This window comes from Talpa occidentalis, unplaced genomic scaffold, assembly GCF_014898055.3.
Source record: "Talpa occidentalis isolate TD23 unplaced genomic scaffold, MPIMG_talOcc4v2.1 talOcc4.5, whole genome shotgun sequence".
Taxonomy (NCBI): domain Eukaryota; kingdom Metazoa; phylum Chordata; class Mammalia; order Eulipotyphla; family Talpidae; genus Talpa; species Talpa occidentalis.
Window position 1 is genome coordinate 75406836 of NW_023604861.1, and position 17328 is coordinate 75424163.

At 44.3% G+C, this 17328-nt stretch overlaps 1 long non-coding RNA gene across 4 annotated transcripts; it reads right to left on the reverse strand.

The window, feature by feature from the left end:
* Positions 1-360: 360 nt before the first annotated feature.
* LOC119259836 (uncharacterized) lies at positions 361-14348 on the reverse strand. Of its 4 annotated transcripts, XR_008554206.1 has the most exons (5): positions 14065-14348; positions 10630-10776; positions 8169-8280; positions 5284-5368; positions 361-375 (listed from the first exon to the last, which is right to left on the reverse strand). It is a non-coding gene; the product is annotated as an uncharacterized LOC119259836 (long non-coding RNA). The 4 variants fall into 4 exon arrangements; XR_005128579.2 differs by lacking the exon at positions 361-375 and having other exon boundaries at positions 4728-5368; XR_005128580.2 differs by lacking the exons at positions 361-375; positions 14065-14348 and adding an exon at positions 13916-14045 and having other exon boundaries at positions 4728-5368.
* Between the last annotated feature and the right edge of the window lie 2980 nt (positions 14349-17328).

Sequence of the window (17328 nt, forward strand, 5' to 3'; positions counted from 1 at the left end):
CTAACATTTATGGGACCAGGATAAGGTATCAGTAGAGGCCCACATAAAGGCCCCTATCAGTAGAGTAGATCCATAAACTTATCTAAATACTTAGAAGCTGTGACTGAAGCCAACAAACTGTTGACTAAAATATTTTCTAGTTTTCTCACTTAATAAATATTTCACAATGACCTGACAAGGCCAAGTCTTAACATGGAACTTCCTCTATTCCTTGGAATTCTGTGCTTGGATATGGCTATGGCAGGCAGTAATCCCCACCTCTTGTGATCCTCTCCTCTGGAGATTGGTGAGACCCATGACTTGCTTCTTAACAATAGAATGTGGCAAAGGTAATGGGATGTCACTCCATGATTGGGTTATATAAAATGGTGGCTTCTGAAAGAAAAAATCAAAATCAACAAACAACTATGAACCAGAGACACACTATGGAGGGGGGCGGGGAAAGGAGGGGAAGGGGTCAAAATAAGGGGGTTGCAATTGTATGGGGAATAGAAAAATAAAATTTAAAAAAATGGTGGCTTCTGTCATGCTAGTAGAATCTCTCCTTTCCTGGCTTTGGTGAAGCAAGTTGCTGTCTTGAAAAAGCTTATATGACAAGTAAATGAGAGTAGCCTCTAGTCAACAGCCAGCAAGGAATGGAGGCCTGCAGTCCAACACTGCTGGAGGAACAGGAATTCTGCCAACAGCTTCATGAGCTTAGCAGCAGATCCTTCCCTGGTCAAGTTTTCAGATGAGACCCCAGGCCTCAATAATACCTTGTGCAAGACCCTGGAATAGAGGACCCAGTTAAACCTTGCCTAGCCTCCTAACTCACAGAAACTGTGAGATAATAAATTTATATTGTCTCAAGTTATGGAGTTTGCAGTAATGTGTAATACAACAATAGAAAATGAACCTAACGGCACTGCTGGAATAGTTGGTTTTCAGCCCTACCCACCCCTTCCCTCATAGTGATCTATTCATAATTTTCCCCACTCCCTCTTCATCTTAACTCTTGAGGGACCTCATGTTTACCTCTACAGATACTCCAACTTTCATATCAGTTCGGTAACCCCCACTCCCTACTCCTCGATACCCTTTAGGTCTAGAGAGGTGCACCTCTCAGCTGTTGCTACCCATGAGAGCAATGTTGCCTTTGGGAGGATGGGCCAGGGGTAATTCTACACAAGCCCTGGGCAAGACTTAAAACAATATGTGCAATGATAGCCAGGCTTCAGGGTACTCAGAATATTCTAGAAGAAAGGCTTCAAGTCCTAGCATCCTCCCCCCTCATCCTCATCTGCCCCAACAAAGAGGACATGTCTAGAGAAGGGCATAGCAAGGCCCTCTACCCAGAAGTTAAGGCCAGGAGTTCCTCCTATCTACTCCAAGTTCAGCTCTGCCCGCATAAGAAACTCTGGCTGAGAGCCAGGTGAGTGGGCTCAGACCCAGACAGTTGCCTGTGGAGGGCAAATGAGCTACCACATCTGAGGGGAATCTTCAAAGGGAGCTGGGCTTGAGCTGGACAATAAAAGTGGGGAGGTTTGAAGAATAGGGGATAGGGAGCCAGAACTGAGTCCTTGGTTCCTAACTTAGTTTTGTTTGTTTTTTATGGCAGAGTAGTGAGGAGTTTAGGCTATGGAGCCAGAGTGCATGTGTTCAAATCCTATCTCTGCACACTGGTTGGATGACTTTGGTTAAATTACCTAAACTCTGGTAAGTGCTTAATGAATATTGGCCATTATCAAGGAAACTGGGTGCTCAAAGTAGATGTAGGGTGATCTTTTTACTCCCCAGTGTTCCTTTGCTTTACCTTGGAGGTCAGAGGGAGACCTGAAGAGGGGTTTTCTCAGGTGTTAGAATCCTCATTTGCTCAACAAGCATTTGTGGAAAAACTCAGAACATAGGCCAAACTCATACCCTCCTTCCTCAAAGTCCTTGAGGGCATGCTGGGGCGATGGGAACGTGATGCTGCCATGTGGTGATTTGGGTTTTATGGTGCCTGTCCTGAACTGGTTTGTGCCTTGCCTGTGAAATTAGGGGTTACCAGTGACCTTCGAAGTGTGGAAGCAAGCATAGACCTGCAGCCTCTGTATCTCCTGGAACAGGTTACAAGTGCAAAATCTCAGACTCCATCTGAGACCTACTGAATCTAGGTCTGGGCCTGAGAATTTGCATTTCTAGCACATAGTAGTGCAGGAAGGGCTCAGGGCAGGATCTCTATGATCCAAGCAGACAGGTGAAGGAGAGTCCTGGAGCCTTCGGTGGCTTTTTCAGGCTTTTACTCCAGGCACATGGCAGGCAGGGGTGCCAGGGGGCTGGGAGACTGGTAGGCCCCCCAGAAAGTCTTTGCTCTTTCTGGGCTCTCCGGCATTCTCTCGTGGCCTCTGCTTCTCTGCTGTTTCTCCTTCTGGTAGTCTCTCTGCTGCTCGTTCCATTCCTCTGGCGTCCCGTGATGCTGCCCTTACAAGCTCAGTCTCTCAGCCCAGGTGTACCCACCGACATATGCCCACAACTGCTCTGGGGCCCGCCATCAGGCATGCATTCAGGACTGCAGGGATCCATCATCAATACTGATGGCGGGAGGGCGGGAAAGCCTGACAATCATTTACCCTACACTCACTCTAGGTGGTTTTTTGATCACTAACATTTGAGAATCACTGGATGAACTATCAGAAGTCTTTACACATACGGCTCCATAGACACCCTCCGGTGTAGACGCAGGAAGCCTAATGGACTGGGCTCCAGAGCCTGATGCTGATCTCACCAAAGCAGCTCCACTTCATTTTTAAATTTTTTTTAATTTATTTTTTACATCATTGTTCATTTTTAAACAATATTTTCTTCCCCCCCCTCAGGTGTAGTCTCCATAGAATTTCCTTCACCAATGCAGCTGTGCACCATCACCACAGTCCCCTGTGCTCCTCCCTCCCAACCTCCCTCAGATCCCTCTCCCTCCTCCCCTGCAGTATGTCTCTGTAGGGTAAGGTAAAAAGTATCAGGCTTTTCTGCCCTCCCGCCATCAGGATAGATGATGGATCCTTGCGGTCCTGAATGCATGCCTGATGGCGGGCACCTGGAGTAGGGTGTGGGCAGATGTAGATGGGATTCACCTGGGCTGAGACTGGGCTTTCAAGGGCGATGTCATGGAGACGCCAGCAGAAGCAGAGAAGCCAAGAGAAGGAGAGAAGCAGAGAGAAGGCCAGAGAGCCCAGATAGAGTGAGGATTTGCTGGGGGCTGGGAGGACTGCCAGCCTCACGGCCCCCCAGCCCCCCAGCACCCCTGCCTGCCATACACCTGTGTAGGGTAAGGAAAAATGTCAGGCTTTTCTGCCCTCCTGCCATCAGGATAGATGATGGATCCTTGAGTTTCTGAATGCATGCCTGATGGCGGACACCTGGAATAGGGTGTGGGCATAGGTAGATGGGATTCACCTGGGCTAAGACTGTGTTTTAAGGGCGGTGTTATGGGGATGCCAGCAGCAGCAGAAGCCAAGAAGCTGAAGCAGAAGCCGAGAAGCAGCAGAACGAATGCCAGAGAGTCCAGATAGAGTGAAGACTTGCTGGGGGCTGGCAGGCCTCCCAGCCCCCCAGCCAGCACCCCTGCCTGCCATATGCCTGGGGAACCCCAATGAAAGACTTGCAAAAAACCACTGAGGACTCTGACTCCTCCTTTACCCGGTCTGCATGGGATCAGAGAACCTGCACTGTGGTCCTTCCTGCCCCCTACAACATGATAAATGTAAATAAAAAGCCTGCAAAACCCACTGAGGACTCTCTAGGACTCCTTCTTTACCCGGTTTCCTGGATCAGGAAACCTGCACTGTGTCCTTCCTGTCCTTATAGTCTCTGTTTATAATTGTCTGTTTTTGTTCTGTTGTGTTTTGTACTGTTATTATTTTTTTACACTGATGTCTTATTTGGCTCCCCTGTATTCCTCCTATAAGTGAAACCATCCGATATTTTTCCTTTTCCTTCTGACTTATTTCACTCAGCACAATTCCTCCTAGCTCCATCCACGTTGCTGCAAATGGCATGAGTTTACCTTTTTTGATTGCTGAATAGTATTCCATTGTGTCTATATACCACATCTTCTCAATCTAGTTAAAGCAGCTCCACTTCTATAAACTCCTGTGTGGTTCTGAGTAAACAGATGCTCCACTCTCACCTATTTGAGTTTACAAAGGGCTTGCTGTGGTTTGAACACTCAAGGCCCTCCTTGCCTCTAATCTCAATGGTTGAAACCCTAACCCCCAGAGGTGGTGATATTAAGTGGTGGAGCCTTTGAGAAGTGCTTAAATCATAAGGGTGGAGTCCTCACGATGAAATTAGCATTCTTATAAAAGAGGCTGCAGAGAGCTTCCTACCTGCTTTTAATGAGGAAGATGGGAAGCCTGCACACCTGGAGTGAGGCCACCCTTTTGGCACCCTGAACTTGGACTCCAGCATCCAGAACTGTGAGATACAAATTTCTACTCTTCATAAGCCGCCCCGTCTGTCCTATCTTGTTACAGCAGCCTGCATGGAATAAGATACTGTTGGGTTGAGAGGCAGGGCTGGCTAGATCATTTGTGGGGTTCAGTGCAAAATGAAAATACAGAGCTCCGTGTTCAAAAAGCAGGAGAAAAGCCTGTTTCTTCTGTGGTTTCCTGCTTATCATATGTTTTTTCATTTGCTATTTAATATCACACCCCCTCCGGTGTGGGGAGTCTTGCAGGGTCAGTACAGACCTTCACACACCTGCCCTTTGTTTGCACCCAAGCCTCTGCTGACGGCACTGCAGCTCGCATGGCGACCTTTGAGCTCCAGTTGGAGCAAAAGTGATTGCAGTCGGAAGAAAGCATTGCAGCCAGCAGCAACCTGGTACTTAGGGTGATTAATGAATACATTTGGAAATTTCCTCCTACTTTGGCCTCAGCCTGCACCTGGACTGTGGTGGATGCAGCAGTCCATTTCTGTATAATCTCTTTTGACAGCTGGGAGGAGGGCAAACCCACAAGACTAACCCAATTACAGTAAAAGAGAGATCTGGCTGCTCCCTCTTGACAAGGTGAACACAAGGGCATCCCAGTTCCGGGATAGAGTGCTGAGGATCGGCGAGCTGCAGGCACAGAATGTACTTTCCTCTCCAGCTCCCTGGCACATTGTTACTCTGTGACAAATGGAGGCTGTCACTCTTTGTCTGTGTCAAATAGAGAGGTATGAAGGGAGCCAAGTGGCTTGGGTTCTTGGTGCCCCCATAATCCAACCTGTGATATGTCAGTCTAGGGAGAGATGTGCCGGGTAAAATCCCTGATCGGGGACCTGGAAAAATGGGGTCTCCTCCAATTCTTTGTTTCTCAGGGTATTCTTCGTAGACATTCACCCTCAGGAGCCTCAGTATTCTCATCTGAAATGTAAAGATATTAAATCAAATTATCCTCCAGTGACACCTCACCCTAATTTAACATCCCACAATGCAGTTAATTTTACTGGAAGAGCTTTAAAAACATAGGGCAGAGTGGGCTAGAAACTGCAAGGTACGTTGGAGTCATCACAAAGGCAATGGAAAGCCACTGAAGGAAAGGATTCAGAGAGGGAGCTTAGAAGAATCAAGGATAAAAAACTCCGGTCAAGGGGCTACACATGTCGTCAACCTTACTAGACAGTCCCAGCTGCCTCCCCTAAGCACTGTTCTAATTCACATTCCCACATCAGGTTGAGAATTCTTATTGCCTCAATTCTTTCCCTACCACTTGGAGTTGTCAGATGTGAATGGGCGTTTCATTGTAATTTTAACATACATTTCCCTGGATAGTAGTGCTGTTGAACATCTTCTTATATGTTTATGGGCTATTTATATTTCCTTTTCTGTGCTCTTCCTATTCAGTCTTTTGTCTATTTTTCTTATGTTCTTTTTTTTTTTTAAGATTTATTTATTTATTTATACAAGCACTGGGCACAGTCAGAAGCGCGGGAGGGTGAGAGAATTCACCAGAGCCAGAGCGGGGAGCAGAGCAGGCAGAAGGACCGAAGTACACTGCTGAGGGGAGCAGCGGGCGGCAGGAGAGGTCTGCGCGCCATGTGGGACCCTCCTCTGGTGACCGGGGAGCAGCCGGGGATCGAACCGGCGCCACAGAGGCTGCGGGCAGCTTCACAACCCAGTGTTCAACCACTGCGCCACCGGGGAGGCCCTATTTTTCTTATGTTCTTTTTAAGTCTTCCCCCTATCCCCACAGATACTGGATACCAATCTTCTGTCAGTTATATGCAATGCAATGTGTTATCCCAGTTTTTGTCTTTAAAGTTTGTCTGTGATGACAGGGGACGCAGCCTGCAGCAGAAGGGCTTCTCTGATCCTGACACAGGAGACTTTGTGTCTCCTGCCCAAGAATGTTGGTTCCTGAAATAAAAGAGCCTGTGGAGAAGGAGGGAAAAGAGTCTTGTCAGTTCTAGGATGGGGGAAGGAGGGTTGTCTGGAACTGGGGAGAAGGGAAGACGGGACTGATGGCCCCGAGGTGCTGTGAGATGTTTTATAATTCCCTGAGGTTTCTGGGGGCAAGGGGCTGGTGCACACGGGCCTTTCCCCTCCATACTCTCTTAAGCAGATCTTACAGGTTCTGGTATTTGTGGGTTCTGCCTCCAGCCTTCTCCATTGAATGTGGGAGGCACTTGAGGGCACCAACCAACCAGTTCAAGTTACTGCATGGAGGCTGAACAGATAACAGGAGAGGGATTTTTTCCCCCCCTGAATTCTCTTCAGTCCTAATTATATCTGGGAGAAAGTCTCCCTTTGGTTTAACAGGTCAAGCTCTATTACTTGCTAATTTCCCCTTTCAGCTCCTAGAGAATGAGCCTTAGTTTTTAGAACCTTGGGAGCTATATCTGGCTAGATATTTAACATATTGTTTTGTTTCTATTCTATTTTTTTTTCAGTTGCCTTTTATTCTGGCAAGTGATGGAAATTAACTATTAATGATGCAAAAAGAAAGTTTCCTTTCTTCTTCCTTCTTGCCCAAAGAAGTTTGCCTTAAATGTGTAAAATCACATTTATGTGCACATTTGGTTAGAGTTGTGGAAAAGGAGAATCTCCAAGATGCTGATGCTGTCTCACTGTGATTTTTTTTTTAAAAAAAAAAGATTTATTTATTTATTTATACAAGCACTGGGTACAGTCAGAAGGTGGGAGGGTGAGAGAATTCACCAGAGCCAGAGCAGGGAGCAGAACAGGCAGACTGACGAAGTACACTGCTGAGGGGAGCAGCGGGCGAGGCAGGAGAGGTCTGTGCGCCATGTGAGACCCTTGCCGGAGGCCGGGGATGGAACTGTGCTACACAGGCTGCGGGCAGCTTCACAGCTCAGTGCTCAACCGCTGTGCCACCAGGGTAGGCCCTCACTATGATTTTTATCTTTCTTATTTTTCTTTGTGTTGTTTGAAAATTTTTTTTGCAATGACCATACACTATTTACATAATCAAAAAGTAACTTTTTTTGTTACACATAAAGGCATATATATATCTAAAGGAACATATTAATACCAGGAATGTGTGGATTTGGTAACATGGTTGACTTAGACTGACTTGAGGAGACTGAGAAATGGGGAGGAACCTGAATCTGGGCAGAGAGAGAGGACTGGCTTTCTGTCCTGGGATATTCTGTCTCTTTCCACCGGGGCCTGAGCTTCATCCTTTCAGGATTGTCCCGAGACTCTTCATTCCATTTCAGAGTCTCAGTTACAACTTTTGAATCAGGCTAAGCATTGATCATTTTGTGAGTTTGGGCCAAGTTTCGGTGGTGTATTATATCTTTGCCTTGCCTGCATTTAGGTGCCCCAGGTTGGGACAAAGGGCAACTGGCCAGGGTCTAGGCATCTCTTATTTGGGAGGGCTGTCCTGAATGGTCTGTTGTATCAGAGCTGATGGGGACAGCCTTCTCCCTGCTGGACTGTTCTCGTCTGCAAGATAACCACTGCTTGGCTTGCTTCCCGAGGAGTGCTGGCAGCTGGTGCCAACTCATGGTACCCTTTCTCCCCCAGGGAAGGCATAATTTAACGGACTCTCTAGGGCAAAGGATTCCTGATATGTAGCCGTAGGAATTATCAGTTCATTGCCCTCACTTCCCTGGTTACTGTTTAACCTTTTTTGGGGCCAACATAGTCCAGACAAAACAAAGAGCAGACAATTAATCTCTTATTTTCCTTGGGGATTTACCTGGCCTCATGGTTGATTTCTGTTCTGGCAACCGGAAGATGGGACGGGTTAGACCAATAATGCCTGCCAGCCGTGAGATAATTCAGTTCATGTGGACACTCATCTGTGGGCTCTGTGGGTAGACAAGAGAGTTACAGGCCCTCCCCTCTGGAAGGTGGCATTCTGATGGAGAAGGCAGACAGATAATGATAGGCATGAAAGGGTTTAAGGAGGCAGCACAGGGTGCTTGAGAAGGAGACACTTTAACTGAGACAGAAAGGAGTTTGCCAGGTGGGGGTCATGGGGAGGAAAGTTCCAGAAAGAGGGAACAGTGCATGTAGAATACAGTGACCAGAGGGGCCACTGCTGTGTTATGTGGGAGATGCTCTTTAGGGAGCTAAAGAGGAGAGAAGAGGGTGGGGAGATGGGCAGAGCCCCATCCTGTAGGATCTTTGAGGACAGCAGTTCTCAATCTAGGGTGATTGTGAACCCATAGACACTTGGCAAGGTTGTCATAATTTGATTGTCATAAGCATAAGTGTGTGTGTGTGTGTGTGTGTGTGTGTGAAAGAGAGAGACTGGCATCTAGTGGGTAGTGGCCACAGATGCTATTAAACATCCCCCAATGCATAGCACAGCCTCCACAACAAAGAATTATCCAGCCCCAAATATCAATACCGTTGGGGTTGAGAAACACTCTTTTAGGACTATTATAAGGACTTTGTTCTTTATTCTAATGCCAAGGGAGTTAACACGGGGTGGAACATCATCAGATTTATATTCTAGAGCTATCGGTTTAGCTGCTCTGAGGAAATTTTGAGATCTAATTTGTCCAGTTTGGGACTACTCTCTCCATAGTTCTGGATCCATTCTTCATCTTGGGAATGGCCAGCCTTTGATTTTCTTTTCTCCCAGGGGATTTACCTTTTAACAGCTTTGTAGCCATCTGGATCTCAACCAGGGCAGGGAATCTAACCCAGATACCAAGAGCTAAGCAGGCCAGTGGTTTTCCACTGGCACAGTAGTCATTGCATTAAGCCTGCAAAAGGTTTAAGGTCCATGTGGCATGCAGAAAATGCCCCCACCCCAAAGTGACCATGTTCTAATCCCCAAAACCTGGGAATGTTACTTTACATGACAAAAGGGACTTTGCAGGTATGATTAGGAAATTTGGAATGAGAGGAATATCCTGGATTATCTGAATCAACCAGTATAATCTTATGAGGGTCCTTATAAGAGGGAGACAGGAGGATCAGATTCAGAGATGTGACAGAAGTGGGGGAGATTTGAAGATGCTGTGCTCCTGGCTTTGAAAAAATGGAGAAAAGGGCCTGAACTGATATATAAATTTGTTTGCCACTACATTTCTGGTAATTTGCTAAAACAGCAACAGAAAACTAATACAGTCTGGGAAAAGTTTTAATTAACTCTGAAATACAAAAAGACTATAAGAAATGAATAAGTGTATTTTAAATTTTTTTTGCAATATTTAACATATACAAAAAGATATAATGACCAATTAGATACTCGAACCAGGTATTAACAACTCAAGAAATAAAGCAGTTCAATACGGCTGAAGCCCCAATACAGCTGAAATGAGATCTCAGATCTCATTTCCCTCTCCCTTTCAGAGGCAATCAATATCTTAAATTTGGTATTTCTTGCTCCCATGCATTTTTAATACATGTACTTCCAAGCAATTTGCAGTGCTGCTTTGCATGCTCTTTTATATATGGGGCTTCATGTTGTGTGTTTTCTTATGCAACTTGCTTTCTGTATCTAATATATTTTGCAAATCATTCTTGTTGATTGATATTGTGACTTATTGTTTGAATATGTGATATGTTCTTCTGCTGATAAACATTTAGATTATTACCAGTTTTGGCTATTACGAGCAATGGGGCCATAAACAGTTTTATGCCTGTTTCTCAGCCAGGTCTTTACTGGGTTGATTCCCATGATGGAAGGGCTAGTACCTCAGATAAGCAGTTTTCCCAAAGTGTTCTTCAAAGTGGCTATGTCATTCTATCCTCTACCAGCAATTACAGTCTACCACCACCACCACCAGACTGTGACATTTTTGCCAGTACAATTAGAATAAAATGATACTTCATTGTGGCTGTAACTTTCATTTGCTAGATTACGATGGAATTGAGTATCTTTTCCTATATTTATTGGTCATACCTGTTTCTTTGTGAGTTGCCTATTCATCTCTGCCCATTTTCTAGTGGGCTGGTTATCTTTTTGCATTTTATAGAAATTCTTTGTATTAGTTTCAATATCCAATATTATTTTGAATACCAGTCCTCAGCAGCTATATGGATTGTGAATATCTTCTCCCATTTTGTGATTTGTGTTTTCATGAAGACATTATTTCTTTTGATCGAGTCTAATGAGGCAGGAATATCATCTTATTGCAAGGCAATGTTTGGATAGAAATTCAGTTCCATGATCCTCCCTCACATCTTCGCCTATTACTTACATTCAAGATTCAGCTGGTACAGATAGTTAAGGGGTGCTCCATGAAATGATTTTTGAAGTGGAGGAGGGTCTTCCCCAGTCATGCTCAGTATCCATTCCTAAATGATGCCCACATATTCATTTGAACCAAAGATCATGAACTCAATGCCTAGATGGGGCCAAGAGGGTAAAAAAATTGAGGTGGGCTGGATGGGACATGCAGCCATCCCAGAGGCACTTATTTGAAACTTCCCTAAGCATTTGAATCCTCACAACAGCCCTAAGAAGTAGATACCAGTATTATTCTCATGTTACAGATAAGGGAGCCTAGCCTTAGAGAGGTTAAACAATTTCCCCAAAGTCAAATAAGTAGAAAGTAAAAGAACCAGATTAAGAACTGGACTGTCTTACCTCTAGGGCCCATACTCTTAACTATGATGCTGAAATGCTGCTTCAGATATGAGAAATAGTTCACATTTCTCATATTTCTACTATAAGAAATACAGGGGCCTTCCTGGTGGCGCAAGGGTTAAGACACAGCCTGTGAAGCTGTCTGTAGCCACTGCAGCATGAGTTGGCTCCCCGGGCCCCCTGCTCCCCTCAGCAGTGTATTTCGGTAGATCTGCCTGTTCTGTTCCCCGCTCTGTCTCTGGTGAATCCTCTCACCCCTCCACACCTCTGGCCTGTACCCCCCAGCTCTTGTATGCATAATAAATAAATCTTTGAAAAAAAATGCAGCAGTGTAACCAAGATTCCAAATGGCCCTCAGAGCTGGGAATGATAGGGCAGAGTAAGGACTGTCACAAGGTGGAAAGGAAATGCCTGTTAGGTGGTTCTTCAATTTCAGCTGCTGATATCAGCAGGGAGCACAGACCTAGTGTTGCCAAATCTTGTGATTTCTTTTTTTCAAGAGAAGCTGGAAATGCAGATTTTTATGTCCTAGAAATCACATTCATTCATTTTGCAATATTCTTAAGGCCAAATAAAACATTGTTTTGTGGGTTGTCATTTTATGACCTTTGATTTAGCCCAGAATTATTATTTTTTTGTTTATACCCCAAACTACTTTTGGAGGCAACTATTTCTATGAGAACCAGATGAAATAACATTTCCTTCTCCTGGTATTAAAATAACCTTTTTCAAGTAAGAAGGATTTCCCTCTATTGTAATGCTTAGGAATCTGGAGTCCCCTCTACCATCTCACCAACTTTAATCATATCTCATCCAACTTCTGTCATCTCATTAAGTCATCTCTTATATGAATCATCTCTCCAAACAGAAAAGAGTGACTGATAAATAGCCATAGAACAGAGCCTGGGGCCACTGTTCTTATTATCAACTAGGATTCCATTGTAACTTATGAAAATAATGGGTTTTTCCCCCCTCCCAGGTCAAAGCAAGTGTCTTGATGTCTATAATTTACTGAAAATACTGCAGTATTGATGGTATACTCCTGTGCACTTGCTGGTTAGAGATTAAGCTTCAATTCCAGGGGCCACTTTACACTCCAGGGATGTCAGCTAGCATTATAGCAGAGAGGCCACCTGCTGAAGCAGTCCCTAAAAGTGCTTGAGTAATCTGTATGTTGATCCATAGTAGGCACTATTTGAGTTTTATTTGGTGAAATTAGTGGTTTGGTAATTACATGAGGAATGATAACAAAAAGGGCACTCGCTGACAAAATTAAAGATAGTGAAGATATGTGAATAAACTAAAATATTTTACAGGCACTCTCCACATTTACCTGAACAGGGTTTAGCATACACCTGCAAGGACAGTGCTTGCCACTTTGTCCTGAGCCACTCCTGTCTCCAGCTTTAGGGGATTTCTGGTACTGACCGTCAACAAAGATAACAAAAGCCTGCCTCTAGAATGCTGTCACCTCTGCCTCCAGTGGACCACTCATGCCAGGCAATGGCTGGGTTACTTAAAAGAACGAGAGTGGGATTTCATGGAACTGACAGAGCAGGTTGTAGGAAATGTCCTATGCCCAAATCCTCATGAGTGTTTAATTCACGTCTACATGGGGGGCAGAATTTGGTCTGAGACTTGTTTCATTATAACTTAATAGAAAGGTAAGTGAGTAAGCAAGTGACTTACCTGCGTCAAAGTGTCTTGGGCTATAAACTATAAACAACTGAGGCTAGTTGCCATCAACAGACTTCAGAGAGGAGAGGAGGGAAAGAGATGAGGCCCCAGGAGTATATGATCAGCCTTAGTTCCCATGGCCTCCACACTCGAGATGGACTTTGAGACTAGACTGGAGATGCCTCTCTCTTCTTCCCTCAACCATGTGAAATTGCCTTGGGGGTCAGCTGAGAATCTGAGAGTGCTTCAGCTGCATAATAGAATCAAGTAGCTCCTGGAAATTTTGACCTCCCACAATAGCAGATGAGTAGAAAAGCAGGACTGCCGGGAACCAGTTCTGGGGAGTGCTTGCCAGCAAAAATTTTAATGTAAAATCTGAATTAAAGAACTGGTTTTTCAGTAAGTATTTTTTTTTTTAAAGTGTCTTCCATGGCTACTCTGTGCTGGTTTACAGAACCCTAACAGACACTTTCCTTGCCCCTGGTAGGTTAACAGGATCTTTCTGTTTCAGTAAATAGGTTGAAAAATATGAGAAAGCTTTCCTTCAGGGATTACCACAGCCCAAACCAGTTCTTCCTTCAGAAAAACTTCCTGCATTATTTTTCTTTTTCATTAAGTCCTTCCTTTTTCTGTGAACTCTTGACTGCATAAATTCTTTTTATTTTTCCTTTGTTTGTCCTTAAAAAGCTTTCTGTAGTTTCCCTTCAGACTTCAGCATCCCTTTCACCTTAAAATTTTATTTACTCTCCCAGGCCTGAATCTGAACCTTCAAAATTACACTCAAGGCAGGGACTCCTCTGTGCTCTACAGAGAGGAATGTCACTGGATGGCTAAGCATTCCTGTCTCGTGCATATAAATCTTTTCTTCTCAATGAAACAATATATCTACCAAAGATAGAGTCTGATTTTAACTTTCGTATCTGCCTGCCCTGTAGCACCTGTTCCACAAATAAACTCAATAAATAATCACTTCTTGATTCATTTGTGGATTTATAATCCATTAATATACTCTTCTAGTTAATGGAAATGGGGATTCTAACTTGGGGGTGGGATCACCATTATTACTGTTAATTTTTCTAGAATTTTTTGATCTAGCCTTTCACTTAATTCTACTGCAACAATCTTTTGAAGTAGGTACTATTTTTATTCCCAGTAACCAATGAAAAAATTGAGACATTGTTTAGTTTAGTGATTTGTTGAAGGCGGCCAGGGGACCTTACCCTCTGGGGTCCCAAACACTGCAAAACAATCTGATATAAGAAGAAATTTGATTCTCAGCGAGACTAGAGGTTTCTTTACTCGTCTGGTAGTTTAAACATATATCACAAGTTTGTTGATACTTGCTGTTCAGGAAGTAGAGCCTACTTACCTTTGAGTATGAGCTGCCTGGCTTAAAGAATAGCATGTGACAGGACTGACTTATGACTTCTGAGACTGTCATAAAAGGCATTATGGCCTCCTCCTTGCTCTTTCTCTTGGTCACTCACTCTGGGGGAAGCCAGCTGCTGTGTTATGAAGATACTCAAGCAGCTCATGGACAGTTGGTATGGCCAGGAATAAATCCTACCAGTAGCCAGCAAGGAACTGAGGCCTCTGCCAACATCATAGCTCTGTGATCATCACAGAGAAGCAGCTTCTCTAGCCCCAGTCAAGCCTTTGAATGGCAGCAATCCTAACTGACTTCTTGGTTGCAACATCACAAGAGACCCTGAGCTGAGTCACCCAATTAAATCACTCGGCAATTCCTGGCCCATCCAATGTGTGAGATAATAAATGTTGATTGCATTACATTGTATGAGATGCTTTTCTTGCCTTTGAAAGGTTGACAGGATCTTTCTGTTACAGTAAAAAGATTGATAAATATGATAAAGCTTTCTTCCAGGGATTGCCACTGCACAAATCAGTTCTTCCCTCAGAAAGAGGAATTTATTATACAGCAAATCTGTTTGGGTAATTTGTCATATGGCAATAGATAACTGGTACAAGTTAGTTAACCTGGAGGCATGACAAGATTGGTGGGCTTTCAGTCTTACTTCCATAAGTTGGTGCTCACCTCACATTTCCTCTTTCTGAATAATATACATAACAGGTGTCCCTACAGGAGACACCAGCTCAGCAGCAATGGGTGCAGGGACAAGCAGGGCTATAGGGGCAGGGAAGTCTACAGTGGGACTAGGGTCCTGAGCCAGGCATGCTTTTCCTTGGGCCTTCTTGCCTTCTGAGGCATTAGGAACCCCTCTGAGCACCTGACACAAAAGCACATAGTTCACAGTTTCTAGAAGAGCATATATTCGAATAAGCCAATTCAGGTATCTTAGGTTTAAAACTCATTTTCTAAGTACTAGAATAGCTCCAGTATGAGTTCTTTCCCACAAAATATCTTTCCTGTGGATGATTAATTTAAAACATTTTTTTATTCCTTCAGTTTATTTTTCCTTGAGATGGAAGACCTAGTGAAAAAATTCCCCCTTTTGCTCCCCCCCCATCCCCTAAGGCTCTTTCCACCCAGCACATTTCAGAGAGCAAAGGGGTCAAACTAACTTTTCTCATGGTTCTATTTTTGTGACTTAATTCTTTTGGATCACAGAGTCAGGGGTGACTAGTGGGATTTCTAGAAGAGCTAGAAACAGTAATTATTAGAAATACAGGAAGGAAGTGTGTTTTTGAAAGATTAAAACTCCCGAGCTCAGAGCTAAGTGAATTGGTTTGGTTTGTGTTCTCAGGAAACATGGAACATTTGGGAAAATCTTACTGAACTCGCTCTTCATCCACTTGAACCCCTTCATCCTGATAATCACGAATCTCCAGGCTGATGTCACAAGTGCAAAGAAGAAAGGTAGAGATCCCTCTCTATTTTCTACCTTTGGAGGATCTCGAAAGGGGAAATAGATACAGGAGAAAGAACAATGTAACTTCCTCTCTGAGCTATTATCTGTGAAATAACTTGCAGTCATGATTTCTGATCAAACCAAGGAAAGTAATTGCAGTTCTTGGAGTCAACTTCTGCTTTGGGGCCCCTGGGATGAATCTTACTTTTATTCATGAGTATATTTTCCTGGGCAGCAGAGGATCCTCAGGAATTAGAACCCAGGAGGTTGAGCAACTTGAGTTGAGCAATTGGGGGCAAATTAAAACATCCTAAAGGGGTTGGATGTTTCAGATTGGCACACTGGAGGGATCTGGACTGGAAGACATTTGGTAGTTAAACTTGAGGTTTTTAACTTTCTTCACTAAGAATAGAGTCTGAAAACATGGTTAGGAGAGGATAGGGAAAGAGTGACGGGAATGATTAGAGAGCTGGTGAGAACTGGGAGAGAAGTGAGAGAAATCAATGGAAAAGGGAGTTTAAAGATGTAGAGAATGTTTAGTTTCACATATGAGCAGAGGAATTAGACAATGGTACAGAATGTAACCAGTGGCTGAAGCCAAAGACTGTTACAGGTGGTGAGCCCTGGAGTGGGGTGTTGGTGAGGATATCCCCAGGAAAAATGCTAAAAATGTATTGTATTTTGGGGTGGAGACTCTGATAAGAAATATGAGGGACTGCAGAAGCAGCCCCCAGGATTCGGTGTTTGGGATTCAGCATTTGAGCATTTGGTGTTTGGGATTAAGTATTTTTGGATCTTCAGTGATTCCAGGGTCAGCAATTTCTGCCCCCACTGCCCCAATATTCCAGAAGGCTGGTGCAGGCCTCAGGAGGATGTGGAGAGGTCTCCAGCAGCCAACCTCAGAGAGGAAAAGTTAGGAGGTTTTGTAAGCAGCGCAGCGACTGAAGCTGTTCCTGGTTTTGCTGCTGTTACAGCCCGCCAGAGAACGTGAAGACCTGGAGCCAGGTACCTCACTTAGCTCCGTGAGTGTGGCCTTTTGTTGGTTGGGTCGTTCAGTCACTGCAGCTGCTGTTTTGAGTGCTGCTTGTCCGGTGCTGTGCTGGGGCATCTCAGCAGCTCTGGGGGAGTATTTCCTTTTGTGCCTTCTGTTGTCTTTGTGAGTTGGAATCTGGCCTATAGTCTGGCTGGCACCTGCTCCAGGTCCTCAGTGGTGGGAAGATGCCATCTTGGGACCGTGGCCTATTGTTCAGGAGAGGAGCTCTGTGTCCTCAGTGGCAGGAAGATGACATCTTTGATGCTATTTGTTCAGTACTTAAAAACACTGGACACTGCTTCAGATGAGGCAAACGGCCATTTTGGCCTCAGTAACTTGGTTTTTCCCTGATTTGTTAAATAAATCCCATTGTTGTTGTTCTCTGTGCCTGAGTAGTCTTGCAATTGTGCAGGTGGGTGAAGAACTCGGGCAGTAACCGGTAAACTATTTGGGCAGTGTCCTTGGCCGGTTTTAGTGCTCCTTGGTGCCTGGTATCAAAAACAAGTCAATCAGGTTTGGCAAGAATAGGGTCTCCCTGGTGGTCTTGAAAAGAACACATCAGTGGGTGGAGAGGGAAGAAGCCTGACTGAAGTAGCTGAGAAATGAATGAACTGAAGTGGTTGACAAAAAAATGATTCAATCTTGTCACCCAAGTTTTGATACTGGATAAGCCAGAGACTTCCATTCATCTTTATTGTGGGCAGTGGTTTAAGCCTGTGGTAAAATGCTCATTCATTTTGCTTTTTCATGATTTGCTCTCACTTAATGAATA